The 19,780-nt window shown below is 42.2% G+C and overlaps 1 protein-coding gene across 1 annotated transcript in view; it reads right to left on the bottom strand.

Annotated features, from left to right (window-relative positions):
• Window positions 1-19,780, bottom strand: part of CST7 (cystatin F) — a 103,333-nt gene that overhangs the window by 48,132 nt on the left and 35,421 nt on the right. The window lies entirely within an intron of this gene.

Genomic DNA, 19,780 nt, shown 5'->3' with positions numbered 1-19,780 from the left:
CTAAAAAGTATATCGAAGAGGGTGATGAGTCAGCTGTTCTAGTTGTGATTTCTGATCATGGGGGTATTCCTGAACAGAATATTTTGATAGAACGGATGGGAACGTATTTAGTTGATATATGGAGTGATTTAATGGACATGAATGTCCCACAGGGGTTGAGGGATTTGAATGTTCTTGCCTGCTCAAGGGACACTGTGCAGAAAGTATATGAGAATGTAGAGAAGGTGTTTGAGTTTAAAAGGCAGCTAGATTTGTTACAGAAAGATGAGATGGATGTAAATGAATGGCAAGCTTCATATGTGCAGAAGCGATTTCTTCCTCCATTGAAACCAATGAGTGAACAAATGCGCATTTGCACAAGAGACACTCTTAGATGGATTTTGGATGTTTCAATTTCTCCCATTGAAGTGCATGACACGATTAGTCAGTATGCTCCGGCAATGCAAAGAAAAGTGTTACAGGTGATGGTAGAGTATCTACAAGATTAATTTACGAAAAGAAAGGAATGTTGTACAGCAGATTTTAACGATTATTTATAAAAGAGAATTTTCACCCGATACTGCCTTGACTACTTTGTCGCTTGGCTTAGCCTTGTTGCTTAATAAACGTTCATATTTACCTATATTACAATTGCCGATGAGGGAGGTTCCTCTGACATTTGTTCCAAAAGTAGAGATTCCAGCTAATGCTGCAGCAGGAACACCTGCCACTGCTATTCAAGAACATTATCTCTCACAGTTTGTTCATGTTCCATTTTCTAGACAGGAAGTGAATACCATTAGGCAATTAATTCCAGATATTAGGAAAAATCCAACAAGATTTTATAAAGAAATTGAATCCGTCTTGCATTTGTCTGTTTTCACGCTGGGTGATATAGATTTGTTGTTTCCCGTGATCCTTCCTTCTGATTTGTGGAAGCAGGTGAGAACTGTAGATACTTAAAATGAGAGCCAGGCTTATTGGTACAGCTGGTCTATTTGGTGACTCGTTGTTCACAGTTGAACCTCAAATAGTTAAGCTAGTTCTGGTATGTCAAACCAATGTGGAATGGGAACAGGAGACCACTAATTCTGCATGTCCAAAATCTATATCGTCGCAGGTCACTGGATTGACGATAAGCCAAGAAAAACACGTCAAACTGTAGTACAAGTATGCAAAAAAATGCAAAAAGATCCAGGACATTGCGCCCATTAGACTGAAAGGGTTTTTATTATTCAATCTCCAAGTTCGCCCTCTACTGATAACATGTGGTTCGGCCCTTGCTGGCCTTTCTCAAATCAGGGCTAGTCGTAGTATTTATACATTCATACTATTCTAATATAAAGTAATAAGAACAACACAAAATTTAAGAGCCCAAATATACAATGCCAGACAAACATAAACGGTAATCAAAAGATAATCAGGTTTTGAGTCATAGAAATGCAAATGCATATTCGTTCATATTCACGTGTAATCCAAAAGCATCATAAACAGAAGGAAAAAAAACAGAAAAACGCGTTAGCATTGGTACAGGTGCAACATATTGAACAACAAAGAAATAATTGAACATGTAATAATTGAACACATAATAAGTTCCAAAATGTGCGTAAGGGTAAGAGAAAGGGGGATGGACAAACAAACACACAGAGAAAAGAGAAGGATGTTACATTAGTCACGGTTATATAAATCCAAAGTATGTAGTTAGAACCATAACTCTTAAACGTAGTGATTTACCCACGCAGGGGGTCATTACTTCCTCTTAAGCAGGTTGTATGTATTGGGTCAAATCCCATCTACATTGATCTATGGCCAAAATAATTGTGAACGAGCCCATTAGTCCCATTATTCTAATCCACGCATTATATTATGTCATTGTATTAGGAGCATTAGGAACGTGCCATGACCATTGGATGCCACATAATATGTAACTTGTTATAGACCATATAGGTCTTAAGTGAGACTATTTAGGTGATATCCAATCTACCGCGTCCGCTACTCCCGATTGTTGTAAACGTTTGCTGACAAATATATGCATATAATACTTAATTATCATCAGTTATAATGTGAATGCAACCCAAGTTATCCAATGCGCACAGCGCGAGAACATGAAAGAACACTTACTCAATGAGACTCCAGTCATCCGCGTTTGCTTTGTCCGATTACTGAGAATGCGGGCGCCATCTTGGGACTATTTGTTAGGTCGTTCCCAAGGTGACGCGTAGCCAAATCCGCTGCTGCACTGTGTTGCTAAGCAACTGGCACGTGGATTCCTTGGTTTAAAAAAAAAGGGGACTAATATGAATTAAATGAAAGTCTAACTGCATTAGAATGCATCCCAAAATATAGTGTAAAGTCATTAGGTTTGAAGAACCATACTGTTAAAAATACGTGTTCTATTGAAAAGTCGTTAGGTTGTCATAGTAACTAGACTACACTCATGGATTTGTTAAAGGTGTATCCACTCTAATAGTATTGGCCATCTATACCGTTTGGTGCAATGTCATATATACACATTAGCATGTCTTTTCAAGAACATTAAGGAGTGTACTGGGGGAAGTATAACAATTAGAAATTAGGGTCACTAGTGATCACAGTATTTTTCTCGAAGGTCAATTTTGACCCGGATAACTTATGAGTAGTAGCAGTACAACATTAACAATAATCCCATATGGTTCAAATGCCTATACATACATTAATAGGACTACTTGTATCTTCGTTCTTATAGGAATGATGCCATTTCGGTTTCCAAATTCAAACCAAGCACAGTTGTATTGAAAAAGCAAATCAGTCTCGCCTCTGCTTGGCGTAACGCTTGGACTCTGTCTCCGCGCCTTTTATGCATTGTGGTATGTTGTAGACCAATGAATTGGATGTTTGCCCGATCATCCATCTGATGATTATTTTGCCAATGTGCAGCTAGTGGCAGAGACAGGTCCTCACTTCCAATTTTAGCCAAGTGCTCTTGCATTCTTATCCTAAGCTCTCTTTTGGTGCTGCCTATGTACAGTTTTTTACAAGTGCATTTGATGGCATAGACAACATACTTTGTTCTACAATTAATCATATGTTTAATCGTGAACAGTTTTCCATTCTGGCCCTCAAGTTCTTTGGTTTTATCACCCGCAAATTTGCACATCGCGCAGAAACCCCATTTCCTAAAACCTGGGTTAGTTTTGGTGAGCCAAGTGGCTTGTTTATCTTTGTTGGATCCGGTAACTGTGACGGACAAATGATTGTTTTAAAAGTACTGACATTTTTGAAAATAATTGTTGGTCTATCATCAATGAATTCACACAAATGTTCATCCAACTGTAATAAATACCAATGTTTTTGTAGCGTTTTTCTGATTAGTTGGTGGTCTTTATTGAATTGAGTTATAAACATTAGTTTCATTTGTTTTTCCTCCAATATATTTTTAGGGGTTAGTGTCTCCTCCTTTTGTAGATTCTTAGTTTTCTCAAATGCTTTTTGCAGACATTTGTTAGGGTAACCTCTTTCCTTGAAATGGTTCCTCAGGAGTTCGCACTCTTGTTTGAATTTCTGGTCATCTTTGCAGTTGCGCCTTGCTCAAATATATTCGCAGAAGGCAATGTTATGAATTGTTGAGCGTTGATGGCAACTGTAAGCGTGTAGAACTGAGTTCACTTCAGTTGGCTTGCGAAAAGTCCAAGTTTCTAGATGGTTATTCTCTACATGGAAAGTGAGATCTAAGAAGTGAATTAATGTAGCATTATGTTCTCTGGTGAATTCAATCTCAAATTGGTTTTGATTCAGTCTATCAGTAAATTCTTGAAATTAAATGTCAGATGCTTCCCAAATCAAAACAATATTGCCGATGGATCTTATCCAAAGTTTGACTTTTGCCTTAAATGCTGGGTCCTGATACACTGTATATTCTTCCAACATCCCCATAAAGATGTTGGCTAGTGAGGAAGCATACTTGGTCCCGATAGCCACTCATTTTAGTTGTTGATATAGACAATTGTTAAAGATGAACAGATTGGAATCCAAAGTTATTTGCAACATTTCTTTCAACATATTGATTTGATGTTAATAAGATGCAGAGTTGTTTCTAAAGGTATGGTCAATAGAGGCCAGTGCCCGTTTACATTGTATTGACGTGTATAATGCCTTGACATCCAAAGTGGCCAGTATGAAGGAATCCTGCCACACAAACGTTTGAAGTCTATGGATAAGGCTGCAAGAGTCCCTTAAGTAAGATTTAACTAAAGTAGAACGTGGTTTCAATATACCATGGCGTCAGAGGATTTTTTGTGATAAAATAGGATAGAGAAGATTAGTTACGCATTTGAGAAAACTAAGAATCTACAACAGGAGGAGACTGTTATGCTCACCTGGCTCCCACAGAGGCGTTGATCTGAACTGGACAGCTGCGGTCTCCACCAATGTGACGTGTAGGGCCGAGATGGTGGACTGGACTGGAGAAAGGGGATTAACCACCCGTGGAGTTGAGCGTAAATCCCCCCACCACCGCTGTTCTCTCCACAGATCACCTTTGATGTTCCCTCATAGTCTCACCTGATGGTTTGAAAAGATGAGCTCTCCATCCCGCATTGAACACAGGGGCGCTTTGATAACCAGTTCCTTCACTGGCTCGAAGGAATTGGTGAGTTCCAGAACAATATTGACTCGGAAAAGTTTGTAGTTCGTAAGAATTCACATGTCTGACTTTCACTCTTGTCCGGTTCCTTGCAGTTTGCAGCTTGACCCCAGCGAAGAGTTCCTCGTGGTAGCTGACGAAGTTCAGGTAAGGATTTGGCTTATCCTACACAGTTCAATAAAATAAGGCCAGAATATAACCTGTTGCTTGCTCCCTTATTCAGGTGTGGAGAGAAAATACGAAGTTCGGGGAATAATGCCTCTGGCGGTAAAATTAGGTCAGTCTATTGTGGTGAGAAAAGTTGCACTTGTTTGTCCCTTTGTCTCACCTTGTTGTCCTTTTGTTCCCCTTAGGGGCCGGGGTACGGCGAGGATGCAATGGAGACTGCACAGACCCGTGAAGAGGAATAGTACCCCCGGCGGTAATCAGGTAAGTCTATGGGGGTAGTTACTATTGCCTCTGTTTATTCCCTTGGCTCACCTTTGCTGTTCTTGTGTTCCCCTTAGGTGCCCAGTGCGGTGGGAACGTGCAGAAGGATGCGGTGGATCGTGAGGATGCTGCGAAAGCCAGTGAGTTCAGCGCGGCGCTGCAGCAGGCGAGGCGGCACGCGTAAAATGCTTCTTTCTTCCAGCTCGAAGGCGCAGTGGATCCGGAATTCAGGTAAGGATCAAAGGTTTTGCTCTTATTCTAACTTCTTCTCCTTCTGTTCCTCCCTTTTTCTAGGAGCTGCAGACTCGAGGCGGGCGTGGCAGAAGACTGGATGCAGGCTTGCAGACACGGTGAGCGTTACGCTGCTGGATGCAGAATAACACGAAGCGTGTGCTGCTCTTCGGGCGTGTTTTAAATAGCCTCCAAAGTAGTCCCAGGTAAGTATTCCTCCCCAGCCCCACCCGAGTAAAAAATAGGCCCTAGGTAAAATAGTCCCTTCCAAGCCTCATTTGGCTTGGAGCTTGCAGCATGGTCTGCATCAGATAAGTTCTACTCTATGAGCCTGGCGCCAGGACTGACTCTCCATATGAGTAGGCATCATAGGCACCAGGACCGCAACCAAACAGCCCCTAGCAGGGGTTTTTGGGCTTGCTCAAAATAACGTGATGCCTGCTTCCGGGGTTGCTGGACCTGGTCTGGTTCCCCGGGGGTAGGCATCATGACAGAGACAGTAACCCCTAAAAAATATATCAAAGGAAAAACAAATGAAACTTATGTTTATTACTCAATTCAATAAAGACTACCAACTAATCAGAAAAATACTACAAAAACATTGGTATTTATTAGTATTGTCAACAGGGGGTCGAAGGAGGGGAGAAGATTGACACCTGAACGGATAGAAAGCATCTCTGGTATGTCTATCCCAAGTACACAGAAAGAGGTAAGGGCTTTAATAGGCATGGCCTCATATTGTAGACAGTGGATCCCAAATTGTTCCTTGATAATAAAACCTATGTTGGCATTGACAAAGAAGCGTATTTCTTTGCCTTTACTGTGGAACATGGATTGCCAGAATGCTTTTGATCTGCTTAAGGCTGCGTTGTGTTCAGCACCAGTTTTGGGCACATCAAATTAAGAAAAGATCTTTCTGTTGTATGTGCATGAATGTGATGGACATGCTTTGGCCGTTTTAACACAGGAACATGGAAGCGAGAATAGACCCTGCAGCTATTTGTTCTCCATGTTAGACCCTGTTGCATGCGCTTTGCCAAGATGTTTGAGAGCTGTAGCTGCTGCTGTTGAATCCGTACAACAAAGTGAGGGTATGATTTTAGGTCATTCTTTAACCATGATGGTGCCCCACTCCGTAGGCGTTCTATTAAACAGAACACAGAAGCAACATCTCACATCAGCTCGACTAACAAGGTACAAGCTGATTCTATTTGCTCCACGTATCAAAATTAAGAGATGTTGCTCATTAAATCCGGCTGAACTATTGCCTCTCCCAAAAGAAACAGATTGTAGTGACAAGATGTCACATGACTGCCTCTATACTACAGAGCAAGAAACGAAAGGCAGAATTGATTTATTTGATACACCTTTAAAGAATCTGCAAGGGGAGCTGTTCTGTAATGGCTTCTGCTTTAAACTTCTGGATGGTACATCCAATTCTACTTACGCAATCACCACACTGAGCACTATTGTGGCGACTAAACGAATTCTGCATAATTCTGCGCTGGCTGCAGAGATTATTGCGTTGTGAAATGTCTGAATGGCTTAGTGTAAATATATACACAGGCAGCCGATACACCTTCGGGGTATTAAATAACTTATGGGCTGAGAGAGGATTCTTGAACTCACATGGAACAAAAATTCAGCAAAGTACTTTAATAGTCAGGTTGCTTTCAGCACTTGCGCTTCCTACATAGTTAGCAATAATTAACTATGCTGCACACCAGAAAGTGATGGACGATGTGGGAAAAGGAAACGCTTTTGCTGACAGTGTCAGTCCAGAAAATCTAGACATCCCTGGGTGGAAGGAAATGCATGATAACTGGTTGGCCGAGGACCAACCGCCTCATTTAAAGTGTTAAGAATACATGCTCATTAGTTATTACACAGCTATTGGCCCAGCTAGAGTGTGGCCATTTTAAGATGACTAGAATCGCCATTTTGTTTTCTCTCTGTTCTCTTTAACATTGCCTCTTTGCCTCAGGTAAAACTGCTTTGCTGTAGATATTATTTCGCTTCAATGGTCCAAGGCTATGAAAACATGTTGAAACATTACACTGGAGAGCCAGACAGAAATGCCTGATTCCCTCCCTCATATACCCTTAAAGACAGGGAGCAAGGCATTTAATCAGTACATGAATGCCAGCGAGTCTCCTGAAAGAATAGCAATGTACGAAACTAGCATTTAAAGAGTTGAATTATGCTCTTCTTTACGGCCCCCCTTTCTGAGCCCAGTGAGGCCCCGGAGAGTGGGCTGACCTCTAGAGCGAGAATCGAAACTAAGAGATAGAGAGGCCTGGTATGTGCCAGTCTCCTACGCGCAGCTTGCCCATGAAAAACAGAAACGCGGTGTTCTCGCAAACAAAGAATGGTGTCTGTAAAGCTGGAGATTGCAACCCGTTACTAAATATGGTGGTCTAAGGTGTCATATTTGTCACACTGATCAATCATCGCCTCTAATTCAAAGGGAAATGAATTGGGGGGGCATCAAATGTGTCATACTGTTCATTGCTGATTATAAGGTGCTCCTTTTGTATATATGTAACTGATGTACGTCGCTCGTTTGCTTGCGTCCCCTGAGGTCCGTTTAGACACACGTCGCAGGGCGTGGACCACTTGGCCAATTGGGACTATTTTGTACTGCAATAAACCCTAGATTTTGGGAACAGAACCTCGTGTTTGGCGTATCTGTTCGTGTGTGGTGACTTTGCCTTGATTCCACATTCGAGTGTCCCTCAGGGGTACCTTCAACAGAATAGCCAAACAGACTGCTCCTGATCTGCATTCAAAAATGTACATGTCAGATCCAACAAGAGGGGTCACTGACATTTGTATGATGGACAAAGGGATTAGCTGTTTAAAATAAATTCAGACTGAAGCTACTCCAGAAGAAATCAAACAGTGGGTTGAGGGTCCAGCAGGACTAGATAAGGGTTGTTGGGTGGATAGCGAAAAGCAAAGATGGATGCTACCCAATGCTTATGTCACTGTTATGGTCACTATGGCTCATGGCCCAACACACATGTGCCAAAAAGATTTGTCAACAGTTAGATCCTGTCTGGTATAATACGAATATTCAGAAAACTGCTGAACGTTTTGTCCAAAGTTGCCTGATATGCTTGCAACATTTAATTGTGAAGGGAACACCGACACCAAAGGGCAGTTTTTGCCCCCCTCCATGCCTTTTGAGGGGATCCATTTTCATTTCATTGAGATGGAACGTAGTCAAAACTATAAATATGTTTTAGTTGTAATTTGTGCCTTTTGTAAATAGGTTGAGGCTTTCGCACTAAAGAATGGCACAGCAATGTAAACGGCAAAGACCTTGCTTAAGGAATATTTTCCTAGGTTTGGTTTACCAAGAGTCATTTGGTCTGATAATGGGCCACATTTTATTGCTGCTGTCATCCTGCAAGTATGCGCAGGATTACAGATTGATAAACGGTTCCATTTGACCAGGCATGCTCAGACTGCCGGTCTGGTGGAACGGCATAATGGAATTCTAAAGAACAAAACCGCAAAGGTGTGTGCACATAGCAATTTTAAATGGCCTGACGCTTTGCCAATAGCCTTATTATCAATGCGGACGACCGCACACTCTAAAATAGGGCTCTCCCCCTATGAAATTATAATCATCTTTGTTCTCCTGAACCAAGCCTGAATCAAAAACCAACCCCTCATAATATCACTTCTGATGATTGATTTGCAGCCTCTCTTTTCCCTAAAATAATGGGTGACCTTGTTAATTAGGGCTTCCGAATTCTCACGTGTCCCTGGCGCCAGTTTCTCCACATAATGCACAGTGATCGAGGGTCCTTCCTGGTTGGGCCCTCTGCCAGGTATTGAACTAACGGCCACCCCACCCTGATTAAAGCAGTGGCCTCCCCCGCGAGTGGGCCCCAGGGGTATCGAATTTGGCTCTGAGAACCCATGTGGTTGGAAACAAACTGGGGGGGTGGGATGTGCCCCATGGCTACTGTGTTATCCCTTCCTTCTGCAGGCATGGTCTTTGTGTGGCACTCTATACTGTGTTCGCCTAGTCCAGCCCAAAAAAAGAGCCTTGCCTCCCCCACACCCAACCCCCCAATCGGGCCACTCTGTTCACACGGTTTGCCACCGTCACCCCTATTTTGGATACGTCTATTCAGACTTTGGACCAACAGGGTTACGCTTGATTTAATCAAATTATGGGGGTTGGCCCCATTTGGAGTCCCGGTGGAATCAGGTCCTGGGTACAACCTTGCCTTAATGAGTACTAAGTCTGCAGCGAACATGGTATGATGTGTCTCAACATCTTTTCCATCCTGCTGCATAATAGGTCCATCAGTTCTTGGGGTTCACCTGGCACGTCCCTAGAGCTCATAACTCGCTCATTTCCAATGTCAGTAGTAGATTCAGACCCTTCCGTCTGCACCCCCATATCCCTACAAATAGGTTTAGTCTTTTTATTGCACACTCAGTTCCAACGCCGGTGCCCCTTTATTAAGGTTTTCCTCCATTGTGGAGTTCCTTCCCCAAAACCAAATATCGATTTGAGGTGGACACCATGACTAAACACCCCTCACCCTGCTTCTTCAGGGTAGTCCCCTTAACCTCAGGCCTCCCTGCCCCCTTCCATTCTCGTGGTATGTATGGGCCTCTTTATTGAATGATATAGGACTAAGGTGTATCGAAAGAACCACAACCTTACTATGCATCTCTATCACTTGTAGACATTCCTCCCGTTGTTGGGCAATTGGTAGCACATTGTTCTTGCCCCCCTTGTGCCCTTCAAAGGGGCCTATTTCATATTTACCCAATGGATCTTGAATTTGCTCCAATCCCTAAGCCCAGATATAAAGATTGGTGCTAAGCGCTCTAATGTCGGGGCAGCGCTCCCTGACAGAATTTCATTGTCATCCGTTACCATCATACAATTGGGAGCTGCAGCGAATTTCCTATGTGGGAGAGCCTTCAATTTCTTGACCATTGGGACCTCAAAAGGCATGTAAAAGGCCTTCCATTTCTGTTATAAGTATATTGACATCCTTGATGGGCGCTAGCATTTTGTGCGCCCTATTACTACACCCATTGGGCTAAAGAGATTGTACTGCCGTCAGTTTGGTCATGATAAAAAATTGAAGGGAACTAGAGGCAGTATACAGCAGCAGTATTAATTACACATTTTCCACTAGTGTTAAGTCACAGAGCTCCCAATAAAAATAAAAAAAGCCTGGTAAACACTTCTATCATTACAAATTAGGCACAATATGTACTAAAAACACAGTTGAAATATCCTGTAGGTTCTAGACCTATTCAGCTCATCAGCGTTATCGATGCAGACCCAGACAACGGCCAGCTGATGGCTAAAAACAGTACATGGGTCTGCTTGGTTAACTTAACACAAAGAATAAAGAAATACCAAGGGGTAGAAGTAACAGCACACTACTTAAAATATTTCTGTTAAAAACCAGTCTACAATAGTACTAATAAAAGCAAAGCCTATTTGTAAAATGACAATTTAGGGACCATAAGTCGGACTACCTGTAGGTCCTAGACCTACTCAGCTTATCAGTATTAACTATGCAGACTCAGGCAACGACCAGCTGATTACATGGCTAAAAACAGTACATAGGTCCGCTTGATTAATTTGAGGCGAAAATAGGGAAATACCAAGAGGAAGAAGTAATCACAAGTCCCAATCCAACCGAGCCCCATAGAAGAATGGAATGATGGGAAAAAGTAGGGGGGCGAGACAAAGGAAGCACACCAGCTCACGGAGCAGTCCATGGCTCCTCGCTCTCCTCACCAAGTCCCACAGACAAGGCATTTACACTCAAGCTCCGTTTTATACGGAGTATCCGTAATACTCCTATTTCTCCAAGGCAATCCCCTATGAATGCTCTTGGAGTTAACATTGCCGTCTAGGCTGGGACTGTTCGTCGGTCCCTCTGCAGAGTCCCTGGGCTTGGTTGGGCTCGCTGAGGGGTGCTATGCTGCACTTGTTTTTTCTGTGTAATATCGTATGATGCCCAATCGGCAGCAGAAGAAAGGCTGAGTGAACAAAATGCTATGCTTAAAGTGGGCTCTCACTGAGGTTTCCTTTTATGTACGGTACACTACTTTGGGCCTTGAGGAGGAGGTCAATAACAATCAAGGTCGCTAATCCGGGGTGCATCCACTCCCCCACCCTTGGTATCAGTGTTGGCCGACAAATAAAGGTCAATGGTGCGACAGTGGCTAGTGGCTTACCCCCTCTTCTCAGTTGCCTGGATTTTAGGTTCAGCTGCAGGCCAGACTCCTTTTCTTCCTTCGAACAGTATGATGGATTACCACTGGATCTATAATGTTTTTGCTTGTGACCTCAGAACCACAAGAGGTGGACAGCTCTGCCTTTCCAACCCTTCCCAAACTCCACCTCCCCTACCCGCCCCAGCAGCACCGAACAGCGTCGGCAGGCTTTAGATGTGTTTCGCTCGGGAGCTTCCAGGTTGGCCGCTTGTCAGCCTCCAACTCCAACTCGGGGAAGAACACCAAACGCCAAACACCTCAGGTGGTGAACACTGTCAATCACCACCCTTCTGACTGCTCTAGATAGGTGTAGGTGCCCCCATCAGTTTACTAGACCTCCAACAGGACCAGAGGACCACAGGAACAGTGAGATCAGCCCGCTACACACCCGCTTCGCTTCAGGGAGGTTTTTCAAATGTGAGCGGTGTAGTAGCCCCTCCTCCTTACTGGGACATTGTAGGACACACACAACCGCGAGAGACAGCCCACTATGCTTCCCACTACACAAACCAGTTCACCCACAAACGTACATAAGTACCTCTTTTACATAACTATAATCTTACCTCATGTAGACTTCCAATATACTTTATTCTATTTGTATGTAAACATCCCAGATGCTGCATGGCCTTAGCTTCCTTATCTGAGGTTTACCGTGAATATTAGAGGAAGACTTATCTGTTGCTGAATTTTGAGGGACCTCCCCCGGCCGAAGTGCTGTCGATAAGGCTTGGAGGAGTTTTGGTGTAAATGATCATATGTGTTTTAGATTGTAATTTGGTGTATGGAGTCTCTATGTATTATGTATTTTAAGTAGGTTTATATATTTATACTTGTATGAAATGCATTAGTATATTGTATATATAGATTAGTGTATACATTTTATTTTTAACTATTACACTATAAATAAATACGAAAACAAATATCACCTATTTTATCACCTATTTTATCTAATAGTCGTAAAATGGATATTGTGTTGTTTTGAAGGAAGTTTCTTCCTAAAGAAACAACTTTTTTATGGCCTGACTAGGGCACTAACTTTATCACCGAGCTGTAGGGGGTTTGAAGAGGTTGGCATCTTCCATTTATTTTCTTTATTTTCTCTGTTGGGGGAATTATTTGCTAGAGTGTACTAAAATGCAGTGAATTCTAAGAGTTTTTACTCCTGATCAGTATATATAATGTGAAGCTCTCAAATCTCTCATTCTTGACACCACTAATTGATCTGCTTAGTTCAGCTTTTAATAGAACATTTGGTGACTGTGTAGTTTTTCAAAGCCAGTCCAACTGTCCCCTAAATGTTTGATGCCTTAGTTTTGTGGGGTTGATCGAACTCTCGGTCAAAAGGTCCTGGTCTGTAATTCAGAATACCCCACCTCTTTCTGCAGACACAGATATTCTGTCTCCGTGTAGTAATGAGTTGAAGACATCCCTGTTGTTGGACTCACTGGTAGCATATGGGGAGTTGAGTAGAAATGAAGTATTGATATGTGCAAGTACCTCATTGTGAAGGATGGAGCCCTTTTATTAGCTCCATGAGGAAAACCCATGATCTGATAAGGTGTGCACTAGGATACTGGTACATAGTTCAAAATATTATGGGGATTATTGAATGCCAATTCCTCTAAGGGGACCACTCAGAAATAAATGAATGCACTAGGCGTCGTGTATGCAAGAAAATAAATGCACATACAGCATATTCTCTCTCTATTTCCCTCCAAATGTCAATAAACCACAGACCATGAAGCCTATCTATTGTTCATGTTCTATATGAAGTGCGTACATGGAGGAGTGTTGTGGTCAGCTGATCATGGCGTTCCAAACAAAATTAAAATCCCCCATAAAAGTCACCTCCCCCTCCATTAATATTATGATGGCATCCATAAATCCACTGCTGAAAGATTTCTTGTAATGCGTTTGTGGCACATTGTGCATCCATGGTAATGCATGTACCCCATAGAGCTTTTTAAGGATTATGTATTCCCTCCTTATCTGCTTCTTTGCGTGCTTCTCAATGCCTTCCTTATTTAGTTCCAGGTCAAGGTCATGTGTGATGTAATCCAAGTCATCCAGCTTTGTGACAGTGTATGACTATTTATTTGCTGGTTCCTGTAGGGCCTTCACATTGGTATTCACTCCGCCACCAATCTGATGAATATGTAGCTACCTGGCAACAACAGATGTGGTTAAAACTTAAAGGTGGAGAGATTGCTCTTGAAAGATATCGTGAAGCAATACTAGGAAACGTGGAAAGGCTGCATCAGGTCCGATTTAGCATCTGAGACCCCCATAAAAAAATACTTACAATACCAGCTTCTCGCCTGTGTCCCTCTGCTCTCCTTTTGCTGCACTCCACTCTGGGCTCCTGTTACAGCAGCATTCCAGGTGCTTATGATGGTTGGTTTTCTAGGGCTTCCTAATGCAAGCAGAAGGATTCCCTCATAAACTGGGCACAGCAGTGAAGTGAACATGTTAGTGGTACAGATTATCACGAGAGAACTCTTGGTCCACTGGTCAAGTGCACAGCTTTCCAGGAAGACAATTGGTGGAGGGTACTGTTGGACACCCCAGTGTCAGTCTGACAGTCCAGCAGGCTGTTCAAAATGTGTTTCTGTGACTGTTCAGATCTGGAAGTATCCACAACTTTCACAAACAGTGAACAAGGAGTGGGTTAACTGGCCCAGAGGGGGTTGAAAGAGCCAGAAGACAGCCATCTTACTTAGTGGGAGGGAGTAAAGTAACATGGATTTATGTGCCCTGCAAAATTGCCCAAATGTACCATCTAAGACACATCAAGGACCAGGGCAAGGTAAAGGGCTTTCAGCCAGCACCCAGAAGATAGCTCAGAGACCCCCCAAACAGAAGTAAAGGGTGGATATCAATGGCACTGCTTTTGGGCTGCAATACAGCAGGCCCACAGACAGATCCATGCCTGGAGCACCTAACGGTGCTTAATGGTTTCAAATTCTGTGTCACTTCACCTTTTTTAAGGCCCACAAAGACCAGGTCCCATGCATTTCCCTCATTGATCCAAGAATGGCCACGATCTCCGTCAAACATGGCTTAGAACAGTGCCACCCCCGTTCACATGAACCCCAGACAAACCTCACACTTGATGCAATGAAAGTACATGGTGTGGGTCCTGCTGCAGATCAGGAAATGCATAGTGCTGCAGCCATGTTGCAAGACCAAGCAACTTTAGCCCCATCCCGTTTCTAGCACCACTACACCATTTAGGACCGCGAAGGGGAAACTGTACACTCTGGGGATTTCTCTGATATGAGGGACTCAAAGACCTGTGTGGGCTCATTTTAGAAAGGTTTACAACTGTTGAGGATGGATCCAGTACCAGGTTCACATTTTTCTCATATGGCTGCAGGCCACACCCGCCATTTTAGTTATCCTTAGAGAATGGGAGCAAATTTCACACTTGACACAATAAAGACGGGTAACAGAATAGTTATTGTGTGTCATCAGCTTAGGAAAAAGAGAGCACATGCGTGTACATTTTCCCTTTAAAAGAAGGTTTATTCCTGTTTGAATGTATCCCCATTTGACTTTCAAATATTGTATTTACTCTGCATGATGATCTGCTGCTGTTCTTAGGGATAGGTGATGAAGGCGAGGGTCAAAAAACGCCTTCATATTATATTGTTAGACAGATTTTCATGCACCTTTTTGAGGTGAAGTGAAATAGCTGCCCCTCTGAGTACATGCATAAGCATTCCTGATATACCAAGTTTATAATCAAGGGATTGGGGGCAGGGACTGGAGACCCACCTCCAACAAGGATTTTTGGTGCATGAATGATCATCAGACGTGTTTTTGTTTTACTTTATGGGAACATTGTCACAAGCTATTTCCCAAACATTCCATCTCGGCCCATTTGTGTAATTAAGAGACCTCTGGTCACCTGTCTAACCTCTTAATCAAAAGTCCAACAAATTCTTGTAACAGCGCCTCGATGCCCCCGGGCTGCAAGTGCGCTATACAAATGCAAATAAATAAATCATTGTCAGTTGTTGGGGGTTTTGAATGAATCTCAAGAGAAAACATAATGCTTGCCTGTGGTCTTGATATATAATGATTAAATACAGCAACCACAAGGTAGCTTCCCGGTAGACTAATTCTAAAGTTAAAGGGAAATATTGAAGAAACCAACTATTGCTCTGCACAAAAATTGGAATGAGAAACAAACCTTAAAATGTATTAACCAAATTCAGCTTTATTTTATTTAAAAGAAATGTGTGTGATGTGCCTTGAAATCACTTTTTTGTGGTCCTAAATTAGCATGTAATAAGTAAACATCCTGTGTAGAGAAGCTCTTCAAGCCTTGGTTTTGTTGTAGGTATCAGCTTCTCAGTTTCATAATGTAATGGTATATGCAACAGGTGAAGTGCTTTCATTGCAAAAAAGCGCCAATTGTGTTCTTTGGTTTTCTTAAGGTATCTTACATCACAGACATTTCAGGATTGTTCTGTTGTAGGTACACTTTGGGCCTCATTACACGGAAGGCGGTAAGGGTTAACGGTCTCCGTTAAGGGTACCGGTGACCGTTAACCCTTACCGCCTTACTACGATGTCTCTTTGCGTGACCCGATCTTAACGGCTGGTGTAGACCAGCCGTTAAAGTTGGGACCCGCAAAGGGAACTTGGTGCTAATTACGGTACCGCAATTTGTGGTACCGTAATTAGCTCCTTCCCCATTACCATTATGCCCTATGGGGCAAAAATGGGAATGGGGAAGGGCCATGGAGTGGGGTGGTAATTCCCCTTTCCTCCATGGTGGTACCGGTATGGCACCGGCGGCAACCATGGTGCTAATAGCACCATGGTTTACCCCCTACCGTGTAATGAGCCCCTTTGTCTTGCACCTTAACGGTAAGTATCACTATTTCCAAGAGATACATTGCAATGAGTTCTATCCATGGAATATAGCTACATTTCTAACTTTTGATTCTTTTTAAAGGAAAAAATATAACTGATCTAACACCCTCACCATACTAATCTGGGACATGAAACAGAATCAGAAACAAACAACAACCTGCCTGCAATTATCTTGCTAATGTTTACATTGACAATACACAAACATCAATAAAGCAAATCTGAATAACTATTGTAGACAAAAGTTACATCCTCTCTGAAAATGAGCATACAAAGCACCATCAGATGTTGAATTCAAAAAGATAAAACCATTCTTAGAATAAAGTTTGAAACAAAAGAATTCACATATTTTTCTATGAATCCATTGACAATTGTTGGCTTAAAAATATAGGCTTGAATTAGGACAGATTACATTTGTTGGGACACTTCACTTCTAACTTGGAGATTGTTAGAGAAGAGTTAGTTACACTTATTCTAAAAGATTTGTTTCAGGATAGAGGCTTTCATTTTGAAGAGCAAAAAGTCTTGATATATGTTGAAGAGTCGCAAAAGCTTGTACAATTGAAATAAAAGAGGAATCAATTATTCAATAGCATTATTCAGAAATAATCAAATGTTCGATAAAGCACATTTCACACATAAAAGTAAAATAAAGATAAAAGTGCACAACAAACACTGCATTGGGTCATAAAACATATCACAATAAAAACATGCGGATGACAGAGACATAGAAATACTTCATAATACATAAATGGTTGTCATATCTCATAAATTTGACAGATTAAGGACATTTGTTCTACAATGCCATGGGGGATCCAGATCATTTGAAACTGCTATGGTCGGGCAAGGAGAAGTTAAAATAAACCTTTTCCTAGCTTTACGATACAGTGGGCAGGCCAGCAACATTTGCATCTGTTTCATCAGGAGTATTGCAATAGAGGCATTTATTTGAGGAGCTGGGAAGCCACTTTACATTGGGCGATGCGATAGGGTGAATGTTTAACTTTAGACAAAACATTCCCTTACCTGGGTGGGTCAGCTAAGAAAGATATGGTGCACGCTCCCAAGCTGGACTTGATGACCAAGTAGCTGGAGGTGACAGCCTATCCAACCTTGGCCATGATTAAAACAAACATTTCCCATTCTTCAAATTTACATTTGACTGGGTAACTCTCAAATGCTATGTCTAGCAAAGAAGATCCAAGGGATGGCTTAAATCTCAATTAGCAAGCTGTTTTTTTAAGCACAAACGAACAGTTATCGGCTGAAAAAAATCATAAAAATAATTTTTTTCTTATATTTGGGGGTTCCCCCCCAAACCCTTCCTTCGCTTGTGTCTAGTCCCTATTTCTGACACCTATACCCCTTATAGCCCCTTACTCATCCCCCATATTTTTTGACAGGTTTTTTCAGCCGAAAATATTCAGCAAAAAACACGAAAAAAAGCCTGGTGATGTAACAAAGTCGTACCATCAAGGAACAGAAAAAAGTCAAACTATGTGTCAGTCCAAATCTCTCTGCATGAATCCGGAAGAAGTCAAACTAGAGGGTTAGCCCCAGGTAATTCCCAATAAGCCAAGGAAAATTAAGAAGGAAAAAAGGATAGTGTGGGGGTCTTCAATTTTAAAGTGTAACGCTCCAGGTCGCAGATAAACAGGAGTGTTACTGCTAGCACTTCTATTCCTCAGACCAAGAGTGAGGAAACAAGACCATTGAGCCTTCAAGTCGGGGGGGAGGGGCTACATCCACCAGAGTTCTCGGTCTCAGGGTCACACCACCAATTGGGATTAGTGAAGTAGAATACTGCAAAGTTACATACACCCAGGCGTCAAGTACTATACAAGAAAATGTGGTACCATTAATATATCAATTGAATGTGGCGTCACCAGAAATTAGCATATCAAGGTGCCCTGTGAAAAAGTGGGGGGACTCCATCAACCGGCGTGTACCCTTGACTTGAGTCTTGTGTACACGATATATGGTGGATAGCAGCTAAAGGTAAAGACATATATATATATATATATATATATTTACAGGAAAAAACACAATTTCGTGAATGAATCCGCAAATTCTGACAGAGCGAAAGCAATTAAGTAGTTCAAATTGAAAGATGAACTGAGAAAAAAAAATAGTACAGCACACATTAATAGCAATAGCTGCAATGCACAATTAAAAATCGTGAGTTGCAAAACAGAACAGAGCAGAGAACTGAAAGGTCTACACAGGCTCAAACAGATGCCAATTAATGATAGAGCAAGGCAGAGGAAAACAACAGATGTGGACACAAGGAAAACTGTTCCTAATTGTACATGCCTCTTATCCTCTTGGCCGAGCCCAGAGAGCAGAGACTTAGCTACATTTTAATATATGGACTGTAGCTGTGTCACAGTGGTCTTTAATGCGAAAAGCATTTTCAGAGCCTCACTCATATTTAGCTCTTGATCCCACTTCAAGTTAGGGTTGCCATGCACTTTCAATTGGGAAGATGTAAGAATAGGGAAAGTGGGTTCAGAACTACATACAGCTAAAGGATAGTATTTGGTAGGTGCACAGTTGCACCGATACACATTTACCTGTAGCAAGCTATTGGTTTATGGAACCGTGGTTTTCCTATCCATGCCCTGAAAAGATAGTGGGTGCACATTTTTCCATTCCATTTGGTAGGGCTGCAACAGCTCCGAATGTGTACGCCAGGTAAGGTACTACAGTCCCTCTCCTGATCATCACTAAGAGAGCCCTGCACCTGTCCTGTGATCCCTTCCTGAGAACAACAGAGGGGAGGGGAGGAAAGTGCTGCACATAGAAACTCCTACAAAGAGCATTCAACCACAACCAAACATCCCACAAATACCAGTGTGAAATGTTGTCAACTGACATTTTAGTTAACAACAAATATATACTTCCTTGCAGTTTACAGTACCCTGGACCTACCAAGCCATTCGCTTAGGTTTGCTCAGATTTACTAATGCGGCTATATCTAAAAAAAAAAAAAAAAAAAAAAAAGATAATCCCCAGAAGCGCTTAAACGTAGAGTAACGCTGGCAGGTCTGCATTCCCGTCAACTAACACATGGAGTCACAAGGACCAGACAGGCTGGCTGTGTTTTATAAAAAATTGAAATTTACATCTCATTTTTCCGCAGTATTCCATTTTAGTTCTTATGAAGAGTTCATATTCCCACTGAGACCCAAAGTATTATAGACCAGTAAAGTCACGCGTACGGAGCAGAATTCTCCGGAGTCTTGTGCAACCCTCCTTTGTACTCTGGATTCAACATACCATGCATCTATCAGAAAGCAGAAAAAATAAGAGAGTGGGGCTACCAGAAAAGTATGGTGCGTGTCCCCCACTGTGAAAGGTTGAATTAGA

This window comes from Ambystoma mexicanum, chromosome 4p (genome assembly GCF_040938575.1).
Source record: "Ambystoma mexicanum isolate Mex_15411 chromosome 4p, UKY_AmexF1_1, whole genome shotgun sequence".
NCBI lineage: Eukaryota > Metazoa > Chordata > Amphibia > Caudata > Ambystomatidae > Ambystoma > Ambystoma mexicanum.
Note: the sequence above shows the minus strand (reverse complement) of the source record. Positions and strands in the feature narration are given on the sequence as shown.